The sequence below is a fragment of the Pezoporus wallicus genome, unplaced genomic scaffold (assembly GCF_028554395.1).
Source record: "Pezoporus wallicus isolate ANWC-B61680 ecotype Strahan unplaced genomic scaffold, APGP_CSIRO_Pwel_v1 contig_5261, whole genome shotgun sequence".
NCBI lineage: Eukaryota > Metazoa > Chordata > Aves > Psittaciformes > Psittacidae > Pezoporus > Pezoporus wallicus.
In genome coordinates this window covers 7142929-7158024 of record NW_026642423.1, presented here as the reverse complement: position 1 = coordinate 7158024, position 15096 = coordinate 7142929, and the positions used below count along the sequence as shown (strand labels likewise).

Here is a 15096-nt window from a genome sequence, read left to right as displayed (position 1 = left end):
GAGAAAATTCTCATTAAAACTGATGAGAGTTTCATCCAAGAGAGGGCTAAAAAAGTTTACCTTCCCTGTTTTGTTGAGAGCTCTTGTGCTTGTCCTTGCCTTTGAAATCTTTTTGGCCCCTTCCTCAGACTCTTCTATTCTGTAGAACACTATGACAGTATTGAAGTTGCAGAGAGCTGACAGAGTCGTATTTTATTATGTTGCTTACATTCTCCTATGATGGTGAGTTAACGTCTTATTTGTCACACTGATTTACATGCTTCTCATTTTTGCTGCTAAGACTCTAGACCCATTCTGTCTGAACCCTCTTTACTGCTACTTGATAACGTGCCCTTTGATACCTGTATACAAACAGGCTGATGGTTTTGGTCGTTATTCAGGGTAAGAAAAACAGCTGCCCTCCCATGCTGCAGCTTCATTTCAGTCTTTGCATGGATTGCTGCAATAGTGGATTTATTGGCAAGGATGAAATGCAGTCAGATTATTTGATCTAACATTCCTAAATAAGGATAGCTAATTTCCTTTTAGTGTGAGTTTGGCAAAGTGTCTGAGTGTCTCCATGTCTCAGATCCTCAGCTATGAGGACAGAGTGACACTTTCCCACATGAGAGCTACCTATTTTAAAACTGAAATTGTCCTCAGTTTTGTACATACCTCAACATCCTGACCAATCCTCCTTTGACAAAGTGTCATAATTTCTCCAATTTGGAGAGACCTTGTCAACTTTATGTGACAGAGCATCTCATAAAAATGTGTCAGAACTTCAAAGGAGTAGGAGGGAGATAGGATGGCGTCTGTGTGGCAATGGGGGAAATAACTTTGGCGTTCTCCTAGACTTTATCCAAAGTTTATGGCTTTTGAACCATCAGCCCAGACAAACTTCTTTAAAAAGGGGAAAAATCAGACAATGACTAAGTATAAATATAGATCTAAAGATAGACAGAGATTCCCTTAGTTTATAATCCCATCTTAAATTCAGAAAACCAAAAAAAAAAAAAGTCCAGGTGAGCTATATGGGTGGTTTAAATAAAACTTCCTCATGCATTTAATGGCTACAGGTCAGCTGGCTGCAATGTGGGGAAAGTAAAGAGGCAGATGTTGCTGTTAGTAGACTGATTTATTAGGTTTCATCAAAAAGACACTGCCACTCTGAGACTCCAACACCTGTGTGAAAATGCCCCCATTAGTGTAAAAGAGGTTTGCAATCTCAGATTTACTTGCTGATTGATATTATAGCTACACAGAAAACTCTATACAGTGTGTTCCCCTCGTGTCTGCTACACTGGGAAGAGTAGAGTCCACCTTGGCAGTAGTCTGTATTTCATCTGAGTGATGTTTTAGGTTATTTTGGGGCTGTCTGAAAACTCCTATAACAATATTGCTTTAAATACAATAAATTGAAACTTTAAATAAAATCTAATTTAAGAAAAAATCTAATTTAAGAAAAGCCCCTATGCATATGATTAATTCCAAAAGGTGTATGTAGGACTTAAGCATTCTCTGAAGAGGTGCATTAATTGAGGCTGGTGTTTGAGCTTAGAAATGAAATAAACTCAAAGCAGCTTGACACCCAGTGCTGCTCTAAACTTTCACTTGAGTACTTCAGGAATAATTTAGGACAAACGGACTTGTACATGTTATGGTATCTGGGAAAGCAATATGTCATTCAAACAGCTATACCCTCATGACTGCGCACAAAACCAATACTCCATGCACCTCTGGGAGCTCTTCACACCAAGTTTTACAAGAAGATATGACTAAATGTAGAAGACTGAAGAAGAAATGATCTTCTTTCATAGGTAGGTCATAAATTCTTCCCTGCTGCAAGTACCATAAATGCTGATACCCCTGAAGAACTGTGGTAGTACGTGTACTGTTCAGGAACTTTGCAATCTACAAAAAAGGATTGAATAGTGAGATAACAAAATTTTGCAGAAAGTGCAGAAATACTTTAAAGAATCAAAACTAAAACTGGTGGGGTGCCAACTGCAAAACGATTGCATTCTGTTTAGTGTGTGGACTATAAAACATCAAATGCCATTTGACATTGACGAGTACAAAGTAGAAACATAAAAAATACTGTCCTGGGTTCAGCAGTAGCAGTCATGTTTCTCCTCCTTGGTAGCTGGTGCAGTGCAGTGTTTTGACTTTCGGCCTGGGAACAGAGCTGATAACAAGGATGTTTTGGTTTGGCCAAGGACTTTGTGAGCCTCATGCTCTGCCAGGGAGGAGGGGAAGCTGGGAGGAAGCAGAGACAGGACACCTGACCCAAACTGACCAAAGAGGTATTCCATACCACAGCACGTCATGCCCAGGATGTAACTGGGAGTTAGCCGGAAGGGCTGAGAGACTGCAGGGTTGGAGGAGGTATGGGTCGGTGCTTGGTCGGGCCTGGGGGGTGAGTTATCGGTTGGCTGGTGGTGAGGTGTTGTATTCTCTTCCCTTGTTATTTCTTTTATCATTATTATTATTGGTGGTAGCAGCAGTGATTTGTGTTATACCTTAGTTACTAAACTGTTCTTATCTCAACCCGTGGGAGTTGCATTCTTTTTGACTCTCCCCTCCGTCCCTCCGGGAGCAGGGGGAGGGCAAGAAGGGGGGGGAAGTGAGTGAGCAAGTTGCCTGACTGGGTTTAAACCACAGCAAATACTTAGTTCAATTTTTATTAGCTATTACTATTCAAGAGAGGGATCTTGCCTGGAACAGCTCTCTGCTTAATCAGCTCAAGGTGGGAAAAATAGCAAAAAGTGTTACAAAACATTTGGAACAAAAAAAACACCACAAACAAAACAAAAATAAAAAAAAAACAACCAAATAATAATAATAATAAAAAACAACAAAAAAAAAAGCCCACAAAACAAACAAACAAAAAAACCAAAACCAGCACACACAAAAAAAAAAAAAAAACCCAAACAAAAAATGAGTCTGTTGTCTCTATCTAGAAATCTATGGGTTCCCACATTTTGGACGCTACATGCAGTTCTGCTCTGTCTTTATCTCAGACTAGAAAAAAGACAGAAAATTTGACAAGCATCATTGGAGGTATTTATTTCCCGGCTTCTGATACAAGCACAGATTAAAAAACAACGGCTCTTCAGTTTGAAGCATACAAGCAGGCAAGGATTTGAAACAGGTTTATACAATAGTGGGTAACATGAAAGTGAATAAAGACTGTTTATTTGCTCTTTTCCAAAATATAAAAAAATAGGAAAGCACAGTAAAATGTCAAACATCAGGGTTAAAACAGTGCCTTGCTTGCAGTCTGGGAGGCCTTCCTAAACCTGCCCTAAGGTTGTATTAAGATACTGCACTTGCTAAGGCTTGTATGCTTGAGTGTGACTCCTGGCTGTTCCCTGAATTTCCACTTTGTGCATGAAGTAAATCTGGTTTTGTGACCATCTTGGAACTTGACATTTTCAGATGGAATGTACAAACCAGCTTTATTTGTATCATTCCTGTAAAGCTTCAAACAAATGTAGGGTTCAAAGTGTTCTTACAAAGAAGCTTGCTGTTTTTCATGAATTCTCCAGTACATTACCATTTTGGGCACCTTTCCTTTCTTGTAGTATCTTTTGCTCATGACCACTGTAAGGACTGTGTTTATGTATGCATTTTCTCTGTGTGTGTTTCTTTATGCATTTTAAGATGGAAGTTTTGTCCTTGGGTACCTGACTCCCTACTTAGGCAATTAGAAATTGTTAAGTGTGCTAGTAGTTCACTGGACCCAGTTACGTATGTTTCTTCTAGATTACCTAAGTAGTGTGCATATAATGCCAGCATTGGTTTATCATCTTATGAATTGAAAGCATGTTTCCAGCCAAATGGAACATTGTAGATTTAATGAAGCAAGATCTAATGGGTTTTAATCAGAGTCAAAACATTTTGTATAAGGTAAACTTGCACCTTTTTGCTGCAGAATTCTAGATTGTCAGTACTGGTGTCAGGAACGGAATAAACACAGAAGCATAGCAGAAATTTATTCTTCCATGGGATCAAATAATTCCACACTTTCTAGCATAAATGGACTTTTTTGCCAAGCTCCTGCAGAAACCCTTGTATATTTCCAGACAGCAAAGTGAGACTTTATGAAAGGGTCCCTCATGTGGAAATTTTGAGAACCCTTTAACTCTTTACTTTTCCCTAGCTTCTGCCCACCTGAATTCTGTAATTTTAATCTATGATCTACAGATTAGATCCAGGATGCATAATGTGAACTCAATCCATGTAGGTTTATGATACTGGGGGGGGTTTAGTGGACTTTTAAAAATAAACTGAATGATACTGTTTTTCATTCATACCCTGCTAGTTGGGTACAGCAGGCAAAGTGAGCCAGAAGTGTGTAGCACTCCGTTATAGTTTAAGTTGGTGAAAACTACATTTTATTGAACTTCTTCTGAAATTACATCCTAGGCTTTTCCATGGGACTAGGAAGAGGTAAATTTTAAAGGAATGGCTGTTAATAAGTAAAAAGGGCTAAGTCTTTTTACCTTCTGGGTCTCCTTACACTTGCACTGAGTTCTGTTAATTACACCTCAGGGTAATTGTTCCATCTCTCTCATCAGGGCAAACAGAACAATTAAAAATCTTTCAGCCATTCTATGTTGGTGCTGTGGCATATGATCTTTCTACTTGAGACTAAAAGAATAAGAGATTTCCATCGCTCATGATGTTAACATTAGCAGTATCAAGAAGTTCAATTTAGAAAATTTTTCTTTTCAACGCCTCAAATGAGAATCAAGCAAAATATATTTGGTTTGAAATGTTTATTGGTGAAAACTTGTGAAGACGCTCAATGTAATTATGCATGTTTTGAGGTTGCCTAAGAACAGAATGCAGTGATTTCCACTGTTGGGTGCCTAAAGGATGAGTTGCAGTATTTGGTGGTGCTTTGCAGATGTTTGATTCTACTTTCTGCTTTTGATTCTTCTTTTTATTGCCGCTGGTTTTGGTTGGGGTCTTTTTGGTTTTGTTTTGGTTTTTTGTAAGACAATGGTCTGTTTGAAGGCCTGTGTTGACATTTTTTTCTCCCTTCTTCCCACCATTTGGGAGAAGAAACAGATAATTGTACACACCAGTTGTGAAGATGTATGTCTTCAGAGTTGCGTTCCAGTTATGGTCACACCCAAAGAACTAATTTATGAGGACTGTGTGCCTGTGGAACAAGAAACCTAAACACCTGATGTAGTATACCAGAGTTCAGCACTTAAACAAAAGCAATAAAGCCCAAGGTTTACAGAAAGACTATTATTTGGTCTTGTAAGTGCAATAGGTAATGCTTTGAAGTGAGCTATGTTTAGCCCTACTATATATTTTGTTTTTGCTTTAAATGATGTAACTGTAGATTCTAGACTGCTCTATGGAAGAGGTAGGTTATTTGCTTAGTTTGCAAAGTCATAGCTCAGTCGCCAAATATTTAACATTTTCATGTTTAACCTTGCCAGCCACATTCTCTGTTTTAGGAGCAAAGTTTTAAAATGGATAAACTATTCTTGAGATGTGGTTTGTGTGTCTCAGAAGGGGTTTAACGATGTATCATGTCCACTTTCCGTTATCAAGGACATCTGCTGTTCATTTATTAAAGCAAACTGCAGCTTGATCCTAACAGAAGCTTTGTTACAAGACTTATGAAAGAGCTGTACTGGCCAGAATCATGTTTCCTACCTGTGCTAACAAAAAAAAATTAAGCTAAAATAGAAATATCCTACCTATGAAGTGGGGCTGTATTCACAATGTTCATGTTGTAGTCTCCACATTTTTGTAGTACCTTTTTCCTGAGACTGACATTAAGACTTCACATCAGTATGAACTATTACAACAGGAAGTAGTTTTTTTTCTGGTTAGGAAAGCTCCATCCCCATAGACAGAGCACGTATTACAGTGTTTCTGGTTCTTAGCATCATTTGCTAATGTCACTCTCAGGTACTTCATTCTTCTCACCAGTCCAGATCCAAAAACTATTGGCTCTTGATTCAAGAAAGACAGAGGACACTGACTAGAGTCTGATGACTACGGGAGACACCCCTTTTTTTTCAGGACCTAAGATGGCCCACACCTACAGCTGTTACTGTTTGAATTGAATCTCTTGGGGATGCATGAAAGCCTTCAACTCTATGACCTGCAGATAAGCCCATCTAATACATAACTTGCAATAAAGTAATATTCCATTTTTGCTGATACCTAGATGTAGGAAAAAGAGGTATGCTATGAAGTCTCCACCACATTTCAAGTGTAAGTGCAATATGCTGTTCTTTTCTGAGTCTTAACTTCAAGTATGGAACAGAGAAGAGGCTACAAACCCTTCTCAGAAAGTTACCCTGCTCTCTGGCGTTCTTTAATGTTAAGATAGGCAGGCAGTAAAACAAGCAAAACACCCACTGTTCTTCTAAAGTAAGTCACTGCTGTAAGACATCATCTACAAAGCCACTGGCCAATTTCTTTTACAAGTGCATTTCTTGTCTTATCCACTGTGGGTGTGGGAGTTTATTCTTTTCTGCTTTGCAGCTACCTTTATGCATTAGGAAACATTTCTTGTTACTGCCATTCAGCTCAGCCAAATTTGTTTTCATGTTGTTGTAATGCTTCCAGACACTGCAGTCTAGAAATACGCTAGCTACACTACTAACCATCAGGGGTTTAATGCATTGTTTCTCTGTGTTGCAGTGAATTAGATACAGGCTAAAAGCATCACTTTTAATAGGGCCACATATCCCTAAAAGTCTCAGGACAAGTGGAAAAGTCAATTTTTACATAACCCTTTATTAGTGTACATGTTAATTAAAGCAACAAAAATTCCATACATTTTCTCTAATAAGTGTATTTTTCTGTATTTTTCCATCTCAAATATAAATGGCCAGTTATGGTATGAAGTTCCCACTGAGAATCAGGTGTTGAAAGGCATTGTCACTTTGCTGCAGGACCAGCAAACCATCTTATTTTAGGGTGTTAAATGCTACTTGCTATACCCTGTTATTATTTAACATCCCACAAAGAGGAAAACCTTCCCCAAAAAGCAGCAAGATATGTGCAAATTGGGTTGAAAGCTACATTTTAAATAGCATGTGAAATATAAAAATTTGAATAGGGAATATTTCTGTCTTTCAAAAGTAAATTCAAAACCTAAGTTTTCTTTAAATGAGTTGAACCACCCAAATACATCTGATTAATCTATTCAGTGGTTGTATACTTTACATAGATGGGTCTTAATAGGTCTGAATTCTGGACATGGAACTCTTGGAACAAGTCCAGAGGAGGACCACAGGGATGATCAGGGGACTGGAGCACCTCCTGTATGAAGAGAGGCTGAGGAAGTTGGGGCTGTTCAGCCTGGAGAAGAGAAGGCTGCATGGAGACCTCATAGCAGCCTTCTGGTATCTGAAGGGGGGCTATAGGGATGCTGGGGAGGGACTCTTCATTAGGGACTGTAGTGATAGGACAAGGGGTAATGGGTTAAAACTTAAACAGGGGAAGTTTAGATTGGATATAAGAAGGAAATTCTTTCCTGTTAGGGTGGTGAGGCACTGGAATGGGTTGCCCAGGGAAGTTGTGAATGCTCCATCCCTGGCAGTGTTCAAGACCAGGTTGGATGAGGCCTTGTGTGATATGGTTTAGTGTGAGGTGTCCCTGCCCATGGAACTAGATGATCTTAAGGTCCTTTCCAACCCTAATTATTCTATGATTCTATGATTCTATGATTTAGTGGAATTAAGGCAAAGGTAGTCTACAGAAATATCTGCACAATTGAGCACTATGTGCTGACAGAATCTGGATGTTTTAAAATTCTGACTTCATGGGGGGAGGATTGTCTTTTGAGAAAAGTTTTAGTCATTAGTGGCATTCATATTGCAGCACATAAAATCATCTCTCTGAGGGGAGTTGTTTTGAATAGCAGCTTCATAATAGTTGCCAGCCTTAGGATGACTTTTGATGTGCCTATGTATGTTGGAAATGGGGGGGATTTTGCAAACCAAGAGATGTTTTTAAGAGCTGTTTTCTTCCTGATCTCATTGCTTGTGTGGTGATGTTACCTTAAGTGGCAACATGGGACACTTACCTAGTCCTTAACGTCAAGCACTGAACACCTCAGCCAGCATAATGAAGGTAATGCTAGACTACGTAATGTTTGCCATCATTTCTAATAGTCTTCAGGTGTTACTGTCTAAGTAACACTCAGTAATCGAACACACCCCATCAGTGTTTCACAGTTACTTACCCTTTGGTTTATTGTCACTTCTGGCTGACTCTTTTTGGGTGCCGTGGGTTTGCATTCATTGTTAACCTCACTGGAGCCAGGAGTAGTTATTACAAAGCAGGATATGACTTTGAAGTTGAAAGCATGAACCGGAGCAGTGCATCTCATTGCCCTAAATTGCTACTGCAACTCTGATGCACATAAATAGGCAAAAATTTTTTTGTTTTGTTTTTTTCTTTTTGTTGTTTGTTTGTTTGTTTGTTGGGGTTTTTTTTTAATTGGTGTATGTCCTGATTTAGGCTGGGATAGAGCTAATTTTCTTCCCAGTAGCTGCTGCAGTGCTGTGTTTTGGCTTTAGTCTGAGAATAACGCTGATATCACACTGATGTTTTAGTTGGTGCTCAGTAGTGCTTACACTGATCAAGAACTTTTCAGTCTCTTGTGCTTTGCCAGTGAGGAGGAGTAGAAGAAGCCAGAAGGAAGCAGAGACAGGACATCTGATGCAAACTAGCCAAGGGGATGCCTGGTATATAAACTAGGTGGAGTTGTCTGGGAAGTGCAATGCTCAAAGACAGGCTGGGCATTGGTCAGCAGGTGGTGAGCAATTGTATTGTGCAGCACTTATCTCTCTTGGGTTTTATGTCTTTGCCTCTCACGCTTTTCCCCCTCATATTATTATAATATTTTATGTTATTATTGTTGTTTTTACTATTGTTATTATTACTTAATTTTAATTATTAAACCATTCTTATCTCAGCCCATAGGTTTTACCTTTTTCCGATTGTTATCCTCATCTCACTTGGGAGAGGGGAGTAAGCAAGTAGCTGTGTGGTACTTAGCTGTCTGCTGGGACATATATGGCAGTACATAAATAGCACTTTCCTGGGGCACAGATATATGCCAAGTTTTAGAAAAATCTTTCCTGTGCTTTTGAAGAAAAAAAAAAGGGCCACAGAATATACTTGGCATTGATGGTCACTGAATGCTTTTTGGTTTGTGACAATAGTTTGTAGCAGCACATTTTTTAATAAGAATATGCTTTATTGCACAGTTTCAATAAATATGGGCAATAGATTTTGTTTTGGATGGGGATTTTTGTTTTGTTTTGATATTTTGGTTTGTTTTTTTGGTGGTGGGAGGGAAGTAAATACTATGGAAAAGTCCATAGTCCTTTTCCATAGCATTCACATAGACATAGATGCAGAACTGAATCCTAACTCTGGAAGTTTCACAGGCAAAATGTTCTCTCTCAGCTCTTTCCACTTGTTCTGGTCATACATGGAACCGAAGGCCTGTTTTACTTTAGCAGACTTTTCCAGGAAGGCTCTAAGCAGTTGACGAATCCAGACAAAAACTCAGAAGTCATGTTTGTGGTAATGCAATGGTTATTTGCTGCTTGCTGTCAATTTTCCACTTGTTAGTGTTGTAGAGCAAGTAAAGAAAAGCTGCAGCCTCACTGGGACTGGCAATACTCACACAGGCCAAGCTGTAAATAAAGGTTATAGCCTTCTGCTGCTGGGCATTAAATAAGCAGATAAATTTCCTTTTGCTGTGGATTTATTCAAGGCAGATGTTTTTAAGTGAACTCTGGGAAGGTTAGGGAGGAATGTAAAACCTGCTGCAGTTCTGGAATTGATCCATCAGGATCAAAACCTACTAACCAGTGATTCGTTTAAGGGTCCCTGACACTTTTATGGCAAGCCCAAGTATTTCAGAGAGAGCTGGCTCAGTTTGAAACACATTCCAAACCTAAACCTGAAATTAGTCCTTGCAACAGACCAATTCTGTAAACTTCTGCTTTCTCATCATATAATTTTTGACAAAAAAATAAGGAAAAATATACAGACAAGAAGGAAACAACACAACCTTTTGAAAGGAAATGGCATGCTGATCACCTGTGTTTGTAGTTTTCTGTGTGGCATTTCCTTGGTATAGAGGTGTGGATAAAGGAAACAATACAGACATAGCAAACATAAAATAAACACGCATGGAAGAAGCGGTGAAATACTTAATGCAGGCTCAGCATGTGATACTGGAAGGGCATGTATAATGGTCTACCAGAGCTTAAAAGGTGAGCAAAAATGGTTTTGTGTGGTCCAAGAGGGACATAAGAATATAATAAAGTGAAAAGTGGGAGGAAGGTGTTTCCCACTGCTTCAAGCTCAATTGTTCCCTGGGATAAGTGATGGAAGGTTTATGTTTGGGAGCTTTGAAGCTGGATTAAGCAATACATAGAAGTAAACATCAGAAGGAATGATTGTGAGCTGGAAAAAATAGTAAAAATATTAGGTGGCGTTTGATTGATTACTTGAATTCACAGGCCAGAATTTAAACAGCTGTAAACAGATAATAGCCAGACTAATGATAGTAAAAAGGTTGTGATGTAATGCACTGAAAAGGTGGTTCTTTCTTCACACCAGTTCTCCTACTCTGTCATTTTAGTGCATTTTATTACTTGAAATACTAATTTCAAAGCCATTTTCCCACAAATATTTCAAATTCAAGGAAATATTCATATCCAGTGAAGTAAATGAGAGTTAGAAACTCCATTCAAATACACTGTCTGGCTTTGGGTAAGTCACTTAATCTCTCCATTGATTTCTTAATCTAAAATGAAAGGATAGGTAGGAGCGCATTGACAAATTAATAGTACAAAAAGGTTCTTTGTTACAAGTCACTTTCTGTACCAGTGAGAACATTATCAATTAAACAGTTACACTGCCATAAAAATCTCATACTGATGCTACACAATCCCTTTTTCTGAGTATGAGGTGTGCTCAGAGAGATATTCCTGGGCACCTGACCTCTGACTAAGAATTAGACCAATATGCTGGAATAATGTTAGGGGGCATGGTTGAGTGGGAGCTGCAGTTTTTCAGAAAGCACAGGAAAGAAAAGGCATGGCCACAAAGAGCTTTAGAATGATGCTGTGGTCTTTTAAAATAGCAGTTGACTCCCCATTGTAAAAGATCCCACAATGTATTCTTCATAGAACATGGTTCTTACTTAGGTAAAGATAGACTCAGAAAGAGCTTGCAAAGTTTGTACCAGAAAGAGAAAGTTTCTCCAGCTTATTCAGCATATTAACGCTCTTGGCAAATATTAATGTCCTTTATATATATATATTGAGTAAGTAGTGCCAGGAAGAATCATAGAATCATAGAATAATTAGGGTTGGAAAGGACCTTAAGATCATCTACTTCCAACCCCCTGCCGTGGGCAGGGACGCCTCACACTAAACCATGTCACCCAAGGCCTCGTCCAACCTGGCCTTGAACACTGCCAGGGATGGAGTGTTCACAACCTCCCTGGGCAACCCATTCCAGTGCCTCACCACCCTAACAGGAAAGAATTTCCTCCATATATCCAAACTAAACTTCCCCTGTTTAAGTTTTAACCCGTTACCCCTTGTCCTATCCCTACAGTCTCTAATGAAGAGTCCCTCCCCAGCATCCCTATAGGCCCCCTTCAGATACCAGAAGGCTGCTATGAGGTCTCCACGCAGCCTTCCCTTCTCCAGGCTGAACAGCCCCAACTTCCTCAGCCTGTCTTCATACGGGAGGTGCTCCAGTCCCCTGATCATCCTCGTGGCCCTCCTCTGGACTTGTTCCAACAGTTCCATGTCCTTTTTATGTTGAGGACACCAGAACTGCACACAATACTCCAGGTGAGGTCTCAAGAGAGCAGAGTAGAGGGGCAGGATCACCTCCTTCGACCTGCTGGTCACGCTCCTTTTGATGCAGCCCAGGATACGGTTGGCTTTCTGGGCTGCCAGCGCACACTGCAGCCAGCTCATGTCCATTTTCTCATCAACCAACACCCCCAAGTCCTTCTCCACAGGGCTGCTCTGAATCTCTTCCCTGCCCAACCTGTGGCTGTACCTGGGATTGCTCCGACCCAGGGGTAGGACCTTGCACTTGTCATGGTTAAACTTCATGAGGTTGGCATCAGCCCACCTCACAAGTGTGTCAAGGTCCCTCTGGATGGCATTCCTTCCCTCCAGGGTATCAACCGAACCACACAGCTTGGTGTCATCGGCAAACTTGCTGAGGGTGCACTCAATCCCACTGTCCATGTCAGCGACGAAGATGTTAAACAAGACCGGTCCCAACACCGATCCCTGAGGGACACCACTCGTTACTGGTCTCCAGCTGGACATTGAGCCATTGACCACAACTCTTTGTGTGCGGCCATCCAGCCAGTTCTTTATCCCCTGAGTGGTCCATCCATCAAATTGATGTCTCTCCAATTTAGAGACAAGGATGTCGTGTGGGACAGTGTCGAACGCTTTGCCCAAATCCAGGTAGATGACATCAACTGCTCTACCTCTGTCCATCAGTTCTGTGGCCCCATCATAGAAGGCCACCAAATTGCTCAGGCAGGATTTCCCCTTACTGAAGCCATGCTGGCTGTCACCAAGCACCTTGTTGTTTTTCATGTGCCTTAGCATGCCTTCCAGGAGAATCTGCTCCAAGATTTTGCCAGGCCCAGAGGTGAGACTGACTGGTCTGTAATTCCCCGGGTCATCCATTTTTCCCTTCTTGAAAATGGGGGTTATATTTCCCTTTTTCCAGTCATCGGGAACTTCACCTGACTGCCATGATTTCTCAAATATGGTGGCCAGTGGCTTAGCAACTTCATTCGCCAGCTCCTTCAGGACCCTCAGATGGATCTCATCAGGACCCATGGACTTGTGCACGTTCAGATTTTTAAGATGGTCTCGAACCAGTTCCTTTCCTACAGTGGGCCCAAGGTCTTCATTCTCACAGTCCCTGCATCTGCCTTCCAAGACTTGGGTGGTTTGGTCAGAGCCTTTGGCAGTGAAGACCGAGGCAAAGAAGTCATTCAGAACCTCAGCCTTCTCCAAATCCTGTGTAGCCAGCTCTCCTGGGAGCTTCCTTAGGGGGCCTACATTCTCCCTAGTCTGTTTTTTATTTGCTATGTACCTGTAGCATCCCTTCCTGTTATCTTTAATACCTCTAGCTAAGTTTAATTCTAACTGGGCCTCAGCTTTCCTAACCTGGTCCCTAGCTTCCCAGACAACATCCCTGTACTCTTCCCATGCCACCTGTCCTTGCTTCCACTTATTATAAGCCTCTTTTTTCAATTGGATTTTCCTCAGGAGCTCCTTATCCATCCAAGGAGGTCTCCTGGCCCTCCTGCTGCACTTCCTTCTGGTTGGGATGCAACACTCCTGAGCTTGTAGCAGGTGATCCTTAAATATCAACCAAAAGTCTTGGGTCCCCCTGCCCCCTAGGGCTGTATCCCATGGAACCTTCCGAAGCAGGTTCCTGAAGAAGCCAAAGTCTGCTCTTTTGAAGGGGTTGCCACATCACTGATGAAATTAATTTGTTTGGACTGATACCCAAGGAGTTAAAAGAAAGATAAAAATATCTGACAGCTGTAGGTTAAGTTCTAACAAACAGATGAAAAACCCAGCTGGAGTGAGGTAGGGCTGGATTAAAAATGAAAGGATTTGAAATAAGAGAACCTAAGAATGGGTAAGGTTGTTTGGCTTAAAGATTGTAATTTGGAAAGTAAGTGCTGTGCAGTCCGGAGAAAGCAGAGCTGAAATGTGGATTGGAAACTGAGATGAGAATGGTGGGAGGAATTTGCACAAGCCACAACCAGGCTTGCCTCAAATCAGGACAGATCATCAATATTTTGCACACCTGGAGGTTGAAGGCACTTGCTGTTTTGATAACGTATTTCAAAATGCAACATTGCTCCTTTCCCAGTGAGCAAACACAGCCACAACTATTACTCATTCTAGATCATCTTGATCCACTCAGTTACTTCATGATGTGTAGGCAAAGGATCAAAGAGTCAGAAGGTGGAAAGCTAACATATCAGAAGGGGAGAATAGAAAAAAAGGGGGAAGCACTGTAACCAGGAATTGTTATGACTGGGGAAGTGTGCTAACAGTTCACACATACTAAAGCGATCCTCAAAGAGGATGGCATCTCATCTCATAAAAAAAGAAGAAGAATCTGTGTCTGAGGAGTTGTTTCTTAGGTAGAAACTGGTGTGTGTCTGTTTTCCCCATTTTTTTGTGAAAGAAACACACATATCCTCATCAGGTTTCAACAGCTCCTCTGAAATACCAACTGAGAACCCGCATGCAAATCTAAAGGTATCATTAATGTCATAGCAAGCAAGGATATATTAATATGATTGATATTTAATGAGCACAGGACTGGTTCGTTTTGTTGAAGACTTTTCTTTGGGCTACCAGTAGACCACAAAGCTCTTTCAGGAGTGTGTTTGTGTGACTACATCCAGGTCTTTATAGTCCCTCTACCACCATAACATGAGAATGACCACTAATGACACTTTCTCAAATTGCAAATCCTTGTCTTCTGCTTTTAAATATCAAGACAAAATTTGGTATGTGTCTGCACTTCTTACCTGTATATTGTCAGGAGTTACTGTATCTCAGCACATATGAAAATTAGATGGCTCCATACAAATAGACAATATAAGCCTAGTCCTTGGCAACAGTACTTGAAATTTTTGGTCTAGACACCTTGCAATCTTGCATACTTTGAGGTACAGTAGCACTACTGCCCTTGAGTTGCAGAACAACGGTGATTCTTCATTGGCACTGTCACGGTGCTTCTGCAGATAAACCGTTCTAGTGGGAAACTTTTCTGTGTAGGTATCTATCTGCCTGATAGATAATAATAATCATAAGACTGTCCCTATTCTTATGATTTTAACAAGAGTTTATGATTTATCCAAGAGTTTTTTTATTTCATTATCTTTTGCCATTTGGCTTGCAGAGCATATGTATTTAACAGCTCCTGTGTCAGGAACTTTCCACTGCCTTGCTAAACGTCCAACATTTCTTCCTAATACCATCATCTGTTATATCTTTCTTCTTTCTCCACTCTCTCTCACATCTTTCC

General features: G+C 40.5%; 1 protein-coding gene across 4 annotated transcripts in view; it reads left to right on the top strand.

Annotated features, from left to right (window-relative positions):
- MYLK (myosin light chain kinase) overlaps window positions 1-15096 on the top strand; it is a 226943-nt gene that overhangs the window by 82919 nt on the left and 128928 nt on the right. The gene's annotated exons all lie outside the window — the stretch shown is intronic.